At 42.4% G+C, this 15,143-nt stretch overlaps 1 protein-coding gene across 1 annotated transcript in view; it reads left to right on the top strand.

The window, feature by feature from the left end:
• The window catches only part of PPP1R1A (protein phosphatase 1 regulatory inhibitor subunit 1A), a 107,042-nt gene that overhangs the window by 19,203 nt on the left and 72,696 nt on the right, over window positions 1–15,143 (top strand). The gene's annotated exons all lie outside the window — the stretch shown is intronic.

Here is a 15,143-nt window from a genome sequence, read left to right as displayed (position 1 = left end):
TCCAAGAAGAGTTGCACCTTGCTCTGTTCAAGGACCCATTTGTTTGTCCTTTTAGCTGTCCACGGTATTCTCAGCACTTTTCTCCAGCACCACATCTCAAATGAGTTTATACTCTTCCTATTTGCTTTCTTCATTGTCCAGCTCTTACATCCATGCATCATAGTAGGGAATACAATGGCTTGGGTGATTCAGTGTTCAGCTGCATGTCTTTACACTTCAGCATTTTTTCTTTGTTCTTTCATAGCTGCCCTTTGCATTCCTAATCTTCTTCTGATTTCTTTACTGCAGTCTCCAATCTGACCAATATTTGATGATTGTGTAGATGAGTACCTGCCAGCTGACCTGCATATATGTATCCACTTCATATTTATATACATCCCATTCTGAAGGCATGTGTAAAAATGTCTAACTTCCAAGGCACTGCATGTGACTTGAAAATGGCACCCTGGTTATTAGAACTATGAGGAGGTCAAAGACAAAAAAAACACCGAAACAGTGTGCACTGCTTGTTAAGAATTAGAACATAAGGTGAAAAAAATTGAAGCATCTTGTTTTACAAACAATTAAATGAGAACCAGCATTTATGAGACCGCAGGCCATCCTGAAATAACATGAACATTGATCCTAACAATGACTAGGGAAATAAACAAACCAAGCTTAGAATGGAAAGCCAAGGGAACAGAAGGGTGGTTTGAGCCACCTTGCTGAAACAGCTTCACTGGCTACAGATTTGTTTCTGGGCACAATTTAAAGTGCTGGTCATGACATATAAAACCCTATACGGCTTAGGTCCAGACTATTAGAGAGACTGTATCTCTCCATACAAACCTGTCAGAGCCCTAAGATCTTCAGAGGAAGGGCTTTCTCTCAGTCCTGCTACCATCACAGGCTTGCTTGGTGAGGACATGAGAGAGGGCCTTGTCTGTATCTGCTCCCACTCTCTGGAATGCCCTTCCATGGGAGATTACAAAGGGACACCCCAAAAGAGAATTTCAGTTAGTTGATGGGACAGCTATTTGGGGCATGAAGAATGGAAACCCAGTCCACTCAGTCTTGGCTCAAGAATAGTATGGGATACAGTTCCTTACAGCAGTAGCAAGGAGAGGGAGGTTGAGAGTTGCAAGATTATTGTGTGACCTCTCGCTGCAAGAAACAGAAAGTCCTAAAGATCTCGAGATTTCTTCAGGGCTCCTTCTGTCCTAGCAAATGATTAAAATAAAGACCATAGTGTTTTCTCCATTCCTGGTGTCCTGCTCTTGAACAATGTTTGGGACTTCATCTCCCAGAAGTCTCATTCAGCTTGGCCAATGGTCAGAGAATTATGGGGGAAGAAGATGCTCCTTCTGCTCTGGCTAATGATTAAAATAAAGACCACAATATTTTCTCCATTGTTTTGAAGTCCGGAATACATGGGTGTGTTTTCTCAAACTTTCTGACCACATTTTGGGAAACAGTGCCATAGCTTTTGTAGTCAGGATTTATGATGAGCAATGAGTGTGATTGCTTCCAAAACCCCTTTACCTCATTTTTGCTAGGTGTGAGGAGTTAATAAATAGACTGAGGGTATTTTTGGCTGGATGTTTTCCCTTGGTGCGGGCATCTTAGGACGTATTTATTTTTATGATGGCTTATGTGCAGGGAAATGACAGAACACTGAGGCCTGAATCCTGTTGGTAATATTTAGTAACTAGAGCAGTTCCACTGGATGAATTGGATTTATATAAGCGTTGGCTTAACTTTAAAAATTGATTCAGTGGGTCTACTCTATTTATTTATGTATCCATTAAAGTTTCTATATCCTGCCCTATAGCTGGGAATCTTTGGGTGACTTACAATAAAACAGTTTAGGGCAATAAATAATAACAATAATTTTAAACAACTAAAAATACATTAAATCATTTATCACTGAAACCCAAACAACTTAAAACTATTTTAAAACCATTTAAAATAATGGGGACTATAACAGAGGTGCAAACTGAATAAAATCAACCAGGCCCCAAAAGCATTAATAAAAAGACATGACTTTGGCTTGTATCAGGATGACACTAGCATTGGCATCTGTCAGGCCTCCAAAGAGAAGATATTGCATATTTGGGGTGCCACAACAGAGCAGGTCCTCAATAGTGGGCCTTCTGGTTAGGACTGTTGCTAGGATTCTGGCCCAAAGATATCAACCAAGGAAGCACATAACACTTGGCAACCTTTTCCAACATGTTCACAGTACATGTGAGCAAAGTACAGCTTGCCAGACCTGCCAGTGGTGACTTTCTTTGTCCTTCTGAGGTTAAAATTAAGTGCTTGACCCACTTTAAAAATTACACAAAAAGGAACTATATAATCATTGCATCTGAAAAATTGGATTATGTCCTTGAAAATCTATCTTAAAATCTATTAGTTGTACAGTTGCCACAAAGCTCTTTGTTGATCTTCTGGAGCAGACAAAAGTGATTTGAAAATTGTATGTATGCCAATAATCTGGTTCCTGAATGTAAGGAGAGAAAACCAGAATACAGACTCATCCAGGGGTGCAGTGGTAGCCATGTGGGAGGTAAAGAGTAATTTTGCTGTGTGTTTACAGTGGAGTGAGCCAATTGCAGCCAATGTAGTACAATACAATACAGAGAGAGTCTCTGGTGGGGGGTGTTTGGAAGGAACCCAGACCAAAGCATTGCATCTTGCATTGAATAGAGCTACTGAGCTTTCATGGCATCCAGCTTTGGAACGAACAGAATTTTTTGTGTGTACTTTTTAGGACTGGTATTCTGACTATTCTTTGGGGCCACTGTAATTTGCAGTAGTTTGATCACTTTACCATCTACTGCTTAACCCTACCAGTGTCGTATAATCAGTGACTGGTAGGGTATACATTTTACATGCCAAAGATCACTAATTAAAAGGACCTGCTCAATTAAAAGACCTGTTTCTGTTTCTCAGACCTTAGGGGGCTACTGCTGGTTAGAGTAGACAAATATAGGCTTGATAGATCAATGGCCTGACTCAGTGTAAGGCAATATTCTAGAGCTGCATCTGTCTACATATTTCCGTTGTTAAATGATGGAACATATATTTTTAACAAAAGAATCCCCATTCCCACTCAGACAACCAGTGTGGCGTACTGTGACTTCTGCAATGTCCTGATTCCCACTGACTAGGGTTGCTAGATCTCAGGTTCTGGCCCTGAGTCTCCAATTTTGGTGAGTCAGCTCCAGGTGAGAGATGAGAGTGTAAATTCTCCAGTTTGGAAGAGGACTCACCAACAGACAAGAAAAAAGCCTGCATAGAAATCTCCACTTCAGTAAGTAGAACATCATAACTTGCAACACTTTGCAAGGTTTAATTGATTTGTTGCTGCAACTTGCAAAGATTCTTCAGGAGTGCAATGTATTTATGTAATTAGCTTCCTCCTTCCTTTTTGGCCATTCTGGATCATTCACTTTCTGGCTAGAGGCAAGTAGGCTAGATCAAATGTTCTTTAATCCGTCTTCCTCTCTGGTGAAGAGGACTAATCTCATTTCACTTTGATCTTGGAGGAGTCCAGTTCTAAACGGAGACTTCTGTCTTTATTTCCAAACAAGCAAAAAACACATCATCTCTGTGGTTGTTTGAATGCCAGGTGGTGAATAATTATGGTTGGTACTTAATACATAGCACTTAATGACATCACCAGGAGCTGTCCCTAGACATAATGTTTTGGCAACCCTACCATTTCCCCCTTGAAACTCACTGAGTAAATTCAGATCAGTCACATTTTTCAAGTCTGCCTTACAACATAAGGGCGGTTATGAGGTGTGATTGTTAGTTTGTTTGTCTCATTTGTATGTTGCCTTTCTCCTGGAAGGGGACCCAAGGCAATTCACAGATAAAAATATTTAAAGAAAACACACAATAAAATTTTAAACTGTTAAAATAATCTAAAAACAGTGTAAAATTACATACAAATATACAAAAGTTAAAAGGCATGACTAAAACATGCTGAAGGTTAAAGTGAGAGTATCGTAAGCCTTGTGATCTTGGAGGAAATATTGGATATGAGTGCACCGCAACAGTAATGCATGCTTAGATGCACACCCTTTTTCTTCTTAGTTGCTACTGAGGAGGAGCCTTAATTCAGTGTACAGTACATGGTTTACACATGGAGAGTCCCACCCAGTTCAGTCCCTGGTACCTCTAATTAGAAGAATCCATTTACACTAATGAGAAAGACCTTTATCTGCCGGAGATGCTGCAGAGTGGTGGTCCATCAGAACTCACAGCACTAGCCTGAATAGGAAAATACAGTAGTGTGACCTGTACTACCTCTCCATTTTTGATCACCTAGTCCAGCCATCTTTTGCTTCTCAATTGTCTTCTGTAGCCAACCGAAGGGTTGATGGCCCCTTGACAGATGACTGCACCTCAAATATAAGAGTTATTTCAGTGAGATTAAAATGGTATGACAGAAGAATTGTCACCTGGGGTGTACTGTGCTTATCTTTTTGTCCCATTGTCGCCTCTGGTAAGACATTCTTTCATAGTAGTTTTTAACGAAAAATACACACACCCTGTTTATCAGAGCAAATGCTGCGATGCTTGCACACACCACAGGCAGTGATGTCTACAGTATTTCATGCCATTTCCAACTTGCCCTAAAATTAACCGTGTCTGTCTTCAGCTATTGACTGTTTGGATGTGGTGTCAGTTGGAGGAAAATCCTAATGGCTCAGCAAAGTGGAAGCAATGGTTGGTTGTTTTCACCTCCTTCTCCTTCTCCTTCTTGCTCTATTTATGTGGCCACATCCAGAATAAATAGAGCTTGGGCCACCTGGGTTTCTGTTTGTTTGTTTTTTAATTACACACACACACACACACACACACACACACACACACTCGATATCATTACTCTCAAAATTCAAATTGCTTTGGAAAACAGAATACAGTGAAATGAATCAATGAAACAACAATATGGTAAAAAATATAAATGATTCACAGTAGCTGAGGTAGCATGGACAGGGGGAGCGTGTCCCTGTTAGTGCTCTTGGACATCTCAGCGGCCTTCGATACCAATGACCATGGTATCCTTCTGGATCGCCTGAGGGAGTTAGGTATCAGGGGCTCTGCTTTGCAGTGGTTCCGTTCCTACCTCTCGGGCAGATTCTAGTTGGTGGAGCTGGGGGACTGTCGCTCCGATAAGAGGGCCCTTACATCTGGTGTCCCTCAGGGAGCAATTTTGTCCCCTATGCTATTTAACATTTACATGAAGCCGCTGGGAGAGATCATCCGGAGACACGGGGCGCGGTGTTATCAGTACGCTGATGACACCCAAATAGTCTTCCCTGTGTCTCCGACTGATGCAGTAACTAGGGATGGCATCTCTCCTCTTAATGTTTGCCTGGAGTCGGTAATGGGCTGGATGAGGGAAAACAGCCTGAATCCAGAGAAAATGGAAGTGCTGGTGATTGGCTCTCTTGGCCCGGGTAAGGAAATTGTTCCACCTGTCCTAAATGGGGTCACGCTCCCTGTGAAGAACTCTGTTCGCAGTTTGGGGGTGCTCCTGGATTCGTCGCTCCACCTTACTGATCAGGTGGATGCGACAGTCAGGAGCACTTGTCATCAGCTTCGGCTGATACGCCAGCTGCGACCCTTCCTTGGCCAGGGGGACCTTGAAACCGTGGTACACGCTCTGGTAACCTCTCGATTAGATTTCTGTAATGCGCTCTGCATGGGGCAACCCTTGTACCAGACCCGGAAGCTTCAATTAGTGCAGAATATGGCTGCTAGGCTGGTTACTGGATGCCCCAGAGCCAGCCATATAACACCAGTCTTAAAAGATCTTCATTGGCTGCCTATTCGCTTCCGGGCCAAATACAAGGTGTTGGTTATTACCTATAAAGCCCTAAATGGCTTGGGCCCAGGGTACTTGGAGGACCACCTCTCCCCATACAATCCGCCCTGCACTCTCAGATCGGGTGAGAAACATCTTTTAAGAGTTCCTGATGTTAGGTATGTGTCATCTCGGAGGGCTTCCTCTGTTGCAGCCCCACAGCTCTGGAACTCCCTCCCCAACGAGCTCTGTACTTCCACCTCCCTTGATGTCTTCAAGAAGAACCTGAAGACTTATTTGTTCCGCCAGGCTTTCCCACCATGAGCCTTGTTGTTATGCTTCCCCCTGCAGTGTTTTGTTGTATTCCATTCTACACAGCCACTTGTATGGTTATTATTGTATTGTACTGTTTGTAAATGTTTTTATTGCTATTTGTGATATTGTTGGGGAAGGGGGTTGTGATGTTTTTATCTGTTTTTATCTTGCTGTACACCGCTGTGATCTTTGGAACAGCGGTATAGAAATAAAATATTATTATTATTATTATTATTACTATTATTATTATTATTATTATTATCATACCCTCCTGCTATCACAGTTTGGCAGGGATAATCCTGATTAATCCTCTGTCATTTCACTTTTTCAGCTGCTTTTAAAATGTGCCAGTTATTCTCTCTTCCATCAATTTCCTCCTTTATCCACAGCTTACTTCAGTTGCCACAAAGTGCAAAAGTAGCTTGTCCTCCATTAAGTCAGCAGAATGGGGAAGGAGAGGAGAGGGCAGAATGTTGCCCTTCCCAGTAGGCTCAGGCAAAAGCAAACCGCTGCAGCTTCTCCTATCTTGTCTGTTCTTCATGAATAACTTTTACTACCTTGACCACGCACTGATGTTGCACTGTTACATAAGTCCCAGTTTTCATCTGTGCAACGTTGCAGAGTAAGCAGTAACCAGTATTCAGGCAAATAAACATTGCAAAGTTCTCAGCAGACAACACACTACACAGGTTGAGTATCCCTTATCCTGAATTCCAAAATCTGAAATATTCTAAAATCCAACATTGTCCTCATGGGTGGCTGAGAGAGGGACTCCTTTGCTTTGTGATGGTTCAGTGTACACAATATGTTTCATTCATAACATTATTTAAAATAATTATAAAATTACCTTCAGACTATGTATATAAGGTGTATACAAAACATAAATGAATTTCATGTTTAGACATGGGTCCCATCTCTAAGATATCTCATTATATGGATGCAAAGAGGGTTGAGAGTCAGACTATGACTGTTGAGACCAGAGTTCAGTTCCACACTCAGTCACAGAAACCCACTGGGTGACCTGGGGTAAGTCACACACTCACAGCCCCATAAAACCCCATAATGGTTTTGCCTTAGGATTGCTATTCATCAGAAAATATTTAAAGGTACACAAGAACAAATATTCTAAGAGCCAAAAGAATCACAGAATTGTAGAGTTAGAAGAGACCACAAGGGCCATCCAGTCCAACCCCCTGCCATGCAGGAAAGCTAAAATCCAAAACACTTCTCATATCAAACATTTCATGTAAGGGAGACTCAACCTATATTTTACCAGTCTCAATAGGGAGATCATTCCACTTGACACATTCTACAGTACTGTGCAGTACTGCCTACAAAACACTATCAAGTTAACATTAGTAAGCCATATAAGGGTGAGCAATCTCCCCCATTGACTTCAGACGTCACGGTGGCCTCTTTTCCTATTAAGTTCAACAGCTTCTGAGTGAGTAAGTAACATGCGGGATGGAAGAATTTTGAGAAGTGAAGTCCAAAAGTAACTTTTCCACAATCTAGCTGGAATGACTACCTGCCTATTGGACCAATCCCTATAAATATATTTATATAAAAATTGGATGGAAGACCACCAATGAATACCAGGTGCCGTAATATGCTGTATTTCAGAGAAAGGCACTGGGAAAAGCACCGTAGACAAGTATTCCTTGTCTAAGAAAACCCAGTGAAATTTATGGGGTTTCCATAAGTCAACAGGAAAAGCCCATATACACTCCTACAAATACAAGGGGGGAGAAGCTGTGAAGTTTACGGATTGCTTCTTATGAAAATGGGAGTTATAAATTGGGAACCTTGTTTTGTGGCTCTTGGCTTGATTAAGATGTTGCTTTAGAGTTTTAAGAGTCATTTCATATTCACTAAAATAAACAAATAAGGCTGAATTTGTATTTTTCTATTTTTCTACATTTTTATCCTCTTTTTCCTTTAAGTAGCACAAACACACATACACCTTTCTATTTTATTGTTACAATAAAATTGTTAGGCAGAGAGCAGGTGATTGTGTAGATTGTGTAGACCATGAGCAACTATGAAACAGTAAAAGAAATGGATGTGCCACAACATTTAATTGTCCTGACCTGGACATGAAGCCACTGTTTGGACAAATTATGTAGAAAGAGAATGGTTTGCATTTGGTTGAGGGTTCAGACAAGGCTGAATTTTAACACTCTGTCTGTTTAACATACTGCATATACAAAACATACAGAAAGCAAGATTAGACTCAAAAGGAAGACACATGAAAACTGGGAGGAGGTACATCAACAATTTAAGATATGCAGGTGACACTGTATTACTAGCAGAAAATAGCAAAGACCTGGAATAACTGCTCTTGAAATTTAAGGAATAAAATGTCACAGCAGGGTTACTACAGGTGTATGTTAAGAAAACAAAACAATAACAATAATAATCACAAAGATCACTTACATAACTTTAAAATAGATGAAGACATCGAGGTTCAGATTTTTCTATACCTTGCCACAGTCATTAATCAAATGGAGGCTGTGGTCAAGAAATCACAAAAAAACTAAGGCTTGGGAGGGCAGCTATGAAGCAACTAGATAAGAGCCTCAACTGTAAAGATGTATAATTGAATCCCAAAGTATTATGGAATGGAATGACCATGAGCAAATTCCCAGGGGATAGCATACCTCTTGGTCATTATGGGAGATCACTGCCATTTGGACTGAGAATCTACAGCTGCTCCTTGTTGGTCAGTGTCAGGAATGAAAGAGCAATTAAATAGCTGGGAATCATGCAGCCCTCCAGATGATGTTTGATCACAGCTCCCAGCAGCCCTTGGCAGCATAGCCAGTGGGAGTTGCAGTCCAACAACAACCAGGGGGGCACCCAGTTCCCACCACTGTATGAAAGCATCACAGGCTTCTGAACCTCCATGACTTGGAATACTAAAGCACACAGTTATTAGAAAACAAGAGTACTTTCTTTGAGCTCCTGAACCTGGAGCTCTTGCCTGTGTAGGGAGAAGGGGGTTAAAAAGTATTTTCCCTGTCATTATTGTGCAGAAGAAAAGCAGCTGAGCTTTCCATTTGTTTGTGTTTGTGTATGGTTGATAATAATTATTATAATACTAAGGAGAGTTGATTAAACCGGATTTGATTAGATTAGCCTTTTGCACTGATCACAGCTCATTAAGCATTTCTTTTGTAGCGGGTGTGTTGGGTTCCTTCCTAGTGGAGACATTAGTACAAATTGTGATACCTGGGTGATGAGGCAGGCTTTTAACCCAGATGTGCCCAACTCCTTCCTGGTCTTGCATCTGGGTGGAGTTGTGTTGATGGTGTTAGCTTCTATATCTTTTATATATATGTATATACACACATAACACATATACATACATAACGTATATACACACATAATGTATATGTGTGTGCACAGAAAACTCCAGCCTGGCACCCCTGTTGTGATGATTGGTCTCTGTGGTAATTGCCAATCAATGTCGGAAATTGGTCTAAAAATAGCAACCGAGAGCGGCAGCGACATGCCATTCCAATTGCCAAACCGGCTCTCTCATTGCAGCCCCAAGGCGGAGACTCAATGAGGGAGAGGGTCTGCAGGAGAAATGAGAAGGGGGCAGGGAATATCCTCAACAGCTCATCTTCACAGGAAGATGAAATTGGAAAGGTGCTCTGGATTTCATGGCTCCCTCTGGATGGAGACTGTGTTGCTATCGCAGTTATGCACATATCTCACAATTTCACAGTTGCACTGTCCAGGAATGGAGTTTTGGACTCATGTTGTTAACCTGGTTCATCAAACTGGCAAATTGAGGAGGGAGAGAAGAGTCTGCCCTCCCCTAAAACCAGGTGGTGCATTGGCAGATGCTAAATCAGTCTTTTCAGATACAGGGAAGGAAGGCTCCATTTGGTTGTATGGCATCTACCTTTAGTTGTGTACTGTAATGAACAGTAATAGCTGTCTTTCCACCACACCTCTTTGTGCATTTGTGTTGGGGCTGGGAGAGTGATGTAACTGACTAGACAGTCAAGGCTTCTTGGCAAGCACAGTCATGGCAATGATCATTCCCCTGTCCCAAGATAGATGCTGTATGTTGGAGCTGGGAATCCTGCAGCCCCTGCAGATGTTGCAGAACTGCAAATCCCAGCAGCTCTATCCAGCATAGGCCTTTTTTGAGAAATGCTAGAAGTTGCAGTTCAACAACACCAGGAAAACCTACAATTCCCACTCCTGACCTACATAGAGGTAGGGCATAAATCATCATCCAGATGTCATTGGAGAACAGCTCCTATCAGTCTTAGCTAGTATGGCTGATGGTGGTGGTGGGGTGCTAGAAATTATAGGCTAGCATTTATTTGTAGCCTTATGTACTCCCCCTCTGCTGTGGAGCATCTTTTCTGAGACAGAGAAACGAGGACAGTGGACAGCTAGGACATGCTGCTTCTTCCATTAATACAGTTCTTGTTACATAATTTTTCCCTCCCTTTGTGAACAAGGAGAAATAAAAAGCCACTGTCAGTTGTCATGCACAACTGAAGGTTTATAGTTGCTTTTCCTATCCTGCTCCAAATTTAGGGTTGTGCTGCCAGATGATGATGGGATTTGTATTCCAACACATTTGGAGGTTGCTACATGAGGCGTGTAATAATAATAATAAAGATTTATTTCTAGCCCGCCCAATCACGAAGAATCCAGGCGGGTTACAACAATAAAATACATCAAATTACAATAGAGTTAAAAAAACAAATCAAACCCTAGACCTACCCCCCCTTCCCAGTACTAAAATAGAATTAAACAGAAATAGTATAAAAAACATTAAAAACAATAAACAAAAAAATAGGCAGAAACATAGGTGGGGAAGAATAGACAGATGAGGGGACAAATATCTCTATAACTGAGGAGGGTAACTAAGTTGGAAAGGCCTGCCGGAAGAGATCCGTCTTGAGTGCTTTCTTAAAAGCTGTCCGAGTGGAAATATGACGGATCTCCTCTGGCAGGTCGTTCCATAGTTTTGGAGCAGTAATAGAAAAGGCCCTCTGGGAGACTGATGTTAGCCTAGATTTTTTTGGCTGTAGTAGATTTCTTCCAGAGGACCTTAGTGTGCGGGACAGACAATAGGGAAGAAGGCGTTCCCTCAGGTACTCTGGGCCCAAGACATGTAGGGCTTTAAAGGTAATCACCAACACCTTGTACTTTGCCCGGAAACGAATAGGCAGCCAGTGCAGGGACTTCAAGACCGGTGTTATATGGTCATTCCTAGAAGTTCCCATGATCAATCTGGCTGCCATATTTTGTACCAACTGAAGTTTCCAAACTTGGCACAAGGGTAGCCCCAAGTAGAGCGCATTACAGAAGTCCAATCAAGAGGTTACCAGTGCATCTACTACTGTTTCCAGGTCCCTCGGCTCCACGAAGGGGCGCAGTTAGTGTATCAGATAAAGTTGATAGCAGGCGCTCTTGACTGTTGCATCCACCTGAGCTGTCAGTTGGAGCGACAAGTCAAGGAGAACCCCCAAGCTGCGAACAGAATCCTTTAGGGGAAGTGTGCCCCCATCCTGAACTGGCTGACACAACTCCATTCTTGGATTCGGGGTTCCTATAGGAGATACCTGGATTCAGCTTGAGTCGGTTTTCCCTCATCCAGTCCATGTATGTGAAATACCCACAATGCCTCCCCCCCCCCCATGAATGGTATGGTGAATTGGGTGGAGATAAATCAAAACAGCCTTACTTTAGACTCAGAACTCAACATACTGAAGATCTCTGCTGTTTTCAGGAAAAAGAGGGAAGTTCTTGGGCTTTTAATATCATAGGGCAGCATTAGAATTATCTGGCCAGTACCTTGTAAAGTCCAAGAAAATGGCAGTGGAATGGTGGCGGCGGAGACTAAGGTGAGTTTCCTATCTGCAGGAATGTGCTTTTATTGTCATGTCCCATTCTTTTATTTCTTTCCCATTTATACAAAAACACTGTAGCCAGGATCCTCTTAGTGACATACCTGTATACTGTACACCAATATAGAAGGCGGTATCCTGTTGCCCCCTGTGCAACCTTGTAAGCCTCCTCTCCCATTGTGTGCAAGGACAAACAACTCTGTTCTCCCAGCCAATTCTCAGGCATGAGGTTCTGCCCATGTGTGTTCTGGCTTCCCTTGAGCAGCTCAGCAAAGAAGGAGCTGCCTTACACTAGGATTGAAGGCTGCTCCTTCTCCACCAGGTGGGGTGGAGAAGAGAGCAGCAAGAATGCAACTGGGCACAACCCCAGACCTGATCAGTGGCTGAGAGAATGAAACAACTCCTGGAAGCCTCCTGGCTGCTTTCATCATGGAGAGGTCAAAGGGACAAGGGTACCACTTCCACCAGCACCCCGACAATGGCATAAGTACACTCTGCCAGCATGATTGCTGTATCTAGGCCTTTACGTAAATTTATTTTGCCCTAGATCAGTTATGAGAGTCAGCTTTTGATGGTGTAGAACTTTGGCCTCATCGTCCATTCAGAAATAATGCACTCTGACATCACTTTAACTGCCAAGGCTTTATGCTGTGGAATCCTGGATTTTTTTGTGGCACCAGAGATGTCTGTCTAAATGCCTAAATATCTCACAAAACTACAAATTGCAAATTTTCATAGTAGTGTAGTGGTTTGAGAGCTGGACTATGACTCTGGAGACCAGAGTTTGATATCCAGCTCAGCCGTAAAACCCACTGGGTGACCTTGGGCACGTCACACACTCTTAGCCACAGGGGAAGGCAATGGCAATCCCACTCCCTCTGAACCAACTTTGCCAAGCAAACCCCACAATAGTTTCGCTGTAAGTTGGAAATGACTTAAAGGCATACAGCAACAAACAAAGTTAAAGTGGTGTCAAACCACATTATTTCTGCAGTGCAGATGAGACGTTTGACTTCTGTTTATTTTCTCTGTATGTATACCGATCTTTGGCTCTAACATAGAAATGGGTCATCTGTTGAACACTGGAGGGTGCATCAAAACACAGCTAATTTGCATACTGAATAGCCCGCAATTAGCACTAATTTTTCCAGCACCTTTTACAAACCCAGCAGGCAGGGAAGGGTGGCAGATTCATAGTTAAGCACTACTTTGGCATTTCTAGTTAAAGGATCTCTGGTTACAAGACCCAGGGGAAGAGTCTTCTAATCAGGGCTGACAGAGCTGGGTGAAATGGGCCAAGCCTGTCCATCAGAGTCAGCACCTCATGTCCATATATATAATCTCTAGGTGGTTGCTATGTATACAAGATACATTGGGTGACATTTGATGCCACCAAGTGTAAAAGAAACTGGTGCTTATCCTTGAAAAACATTTTGATTATATGGACCTTAAGAAAACATTGATGGTTCTGCAGTTAGCCAGTGACCTGGGGCCAAGTAGCAACTGCTTTGGGGCAATAGGGTGAATGATGGACAGCTCTGCAAAATTTGAATCAGCCTGGGGGTAAAACAGCTGAGGACAGAAGTGCTCTAGTCAGCCTTTTTTCTCTTTTATAAGAAAATACTGAATTTGTAATCCACCCTCATGTTCTTTCCCTTACTTCCCTCACCTAGGTACGGTTATCCTTCCTTCAGCCACACCAACTGTAGTATCAAGGCAGTCTTCCTCTTCCTTTATCCATCTACCCCAGTGCTCTTTCTTTCTCATGAAACTAAATCGTCTTTCTCTTTACACAGTAGCCCCTCCGTTCTGCCCCCCCCCCCCCACAAAAACAGAAAGCCACTGGTATTCAAGCCCCATTGGCTTGAATGGCAGCACACGCTCCATTTGTTCCCCTCTGGTTGCCGCCTGCAAATGGAAAAGGGACATGGATTTGAAGTCTGCAAAAACGGAAGGGTGACTGAATAACAATCCAGGCACTCTTTTTCTTCCTTCCATCAAGTGCTGGTAGTGACAGTATTGTTGATTATAAAGACAATGAATTCATTATGTCTCTACCTTTCCCCAGTGCTGGGACCCAACACAGCTAACAAAGTTAAAGCAAATACACTTAAAACCATTATACAAAGAGAGTCATCATTCTCTTCCTCTACCCCAGAACTCACTCTTTCTTCTCTTTCCTTCATCTCCTCTTCTCTCCTTCTCCTCTTTCTCCTTCTCCTTCTTCTCCTTTTTTTAGCTTGTCTTTCTCTTCCACCATCCACTTCACTTTCAGGCTTTCTGCAGAAGGAAACAGCTATCTTTAGCTAACTAGATGTTTTTTGGAGAACTGAATATGCTAGGCCTGACTACACTTTGCTCTTTCCTCTATAGGAAAATCTATCACCTAGTGACTGGAGTTGGTACTGCATGTTGTTGTTGTTTGACTTCAAGTTGTTTCTTATGGCGACCCTAAGGCAAACCTACTTCAGAGATTTCTGGAGCGATGTGACTCACTCAAGATCATTCAGCGGGTTTCCATGGCTGAGCAGGGAATCAAGCCCTGATCTCCAGAATCCTAGCCCCACACTCAAACTACTACCATGCTGGCTCCCTGCATGCTACAGAAACAAAATAAACATTAATTTATTAATCCATTAAAAAGCCCCATGTCACCCTGAGGCACACACCCCTGAGGTACCCTCAGTAAGTATGCTGAGTTTTAGATGTCTAGTTTTAACAGTCTTGGAGCTATGGCAAAGACAAATGCATGTACATGTATGTACATTCTTCTTCATATTATTATATCTCTTCTACAGAGCCCCATGTAGTATACTGAAGGGTCATAATGATGGAGGTCACTATGGAGATAATCTAGTCTGTACACCTGGTCAGTGTTGGCTTTATAGCCAGGATACAGCTATAGTGTCCCTGAGTAGTGGTCCATCCATTCTCTGCTTAAATCCTTCCATGAAAGGAAACCCCACTATCTGCAGAAGCACAGTCTGTTCCACTGCAAAACAGCTCTTATTGTTAGTATGTTTCTCCTGCTATTCAGCTGGAAGCTGCCTCCTTGGACTTTCTGCCCATTGGTGGGATATCTAGTTGTTGTCCACTTATCCACAGAACAGCCCTCTTGAACAAAATTGCACTATGCCAACGCACTA

The sequence above is a fragment of the Sceloporus undulatus genome, chromosome 2 (assembly GCF_019175285.1).
Source record: "Sceloporus undulatus isolate JIND9_A2432 ecotype Alabama chromosome 2, SceUnd_v1.1, whole genome shotgun sequence".
NCBI classification, from domain to species: Eukaryota; Metazoa; Chordata; class Lepidosauria; order Squamata; family Phrynosomatidae; genus Sceloporus; species Sceloporus undulatus.
The sequence above is the reverse complement of the archived record's forward strand: the minus strand, read 5'-3'. Positions and strand labels throughout refer to the sequence as shown.